Raw genomic sequence first — 1,137 nt, 5'->3', positions numbered from 1 at the left:
GCTGCGGGCGGGGGGGATCCTGCGGGACCCCCAGCTCCGGCTCTGGCTGTGGTGCCACACCAAACCGTGGCTGCTCCCGCACCTCCTGGCCTCCTCCCTCACCGTCAACCTTGTCCGCAGCCACTCCTGCGCCCAGCTAGAAGTCACCGCTTATGCCCTGCCATCCCCTGACCCAGCCAGAGCCCCCTCTGTCACCCCCATTCGACACTCGCAACCACCCCTCGCTCGCGCTGCTCCTTCCAGCAGCTCCCCATCCAATGTTCGATCCCTCCTTATCTTCCAGGCGCTCCGCCGGCAGGGCTTAGGGCACGGATTAAAGCTCTTGGATAAAGATTAGATGAGCAACTCTTCCAGACGGGCACCGCTCACCTGCTGCAGGAGACAGATTGCTGGAGAAATGCCTGGGAGGAATGAGCTTTGAACTGAGGAGGCCCCAGCAGTAGCCTCAGACCCTCTCCCGATGCGAGGGGCTGTTCTCCAACACAGACACGCAGCAAACTCTGTGCATCCACCACCACACCTCTGCTTGGCCAGGGCAGGAGAAGACCCAGAGCAAGAGAAGACCCGGGCCAGGAGAAGGCACAGTGCAGCACCCAGGCTGGGGCAGCATCTCCTCCCGCAGGAGGAACACGCTACGGGGGCATTTTGCAACCCCGAAGCCACACGTGAGAACGTTTTGCCTCCTTTGCATCCTGTGCAACTGCACATCCACGGACACACAAATACCGTGTTCCTTCAATGAATAAAAGGTGGCCCTCCTTGATAGCCACATGGCTGGAGGCCCGCGTAGTTGTTTCTAAAACTCCAAAGTCCAGTCACTGCAATGCATTTTTATACGTGAACCATGAGAACGGTGCAGAGCCCCACTGACTTCAGCAGGGTTTGGCTCTGGTTTGCACAGCTATGCTGCACAGCTATCCAAAACCAGACCAAACACCGCTGTCTCCCCCCAGGGTCTACCTCAGACTGCTGTCACGAGCTAAAAACTACATTTCGCTGGCTCAACCGTACCAAGTGAAGCCACATGAGAAAACACGCAGCCACGCGGTTTGCAGAAACCACGAATTTTTGTGAACCAGAGGCCTCACCTGGCAGTAAATCTCCCCAGAGAAGTCAGGGAGAGGCAGCCGATTTGCC

Source organism: Charadrius vociferus, unplaced genomic scaffold, assembly GCF_000708025.1.
Source record: "Charadrius vociferus isolate BGI_N301 unplaced genomic scaffold, ASM70802v2 scaffold54, whole genome shotgun sequence".
NCBI lineage: Eukaryota > Metazoa > Chordata > Aves > Charadriiformes > Charadriidae > Charadrius > Charadrius vociferus.
The sequence above is the reverse complement of the archived record's forward strand: the minus strand, read 5'-3'. Positions refer to the sequence as shown.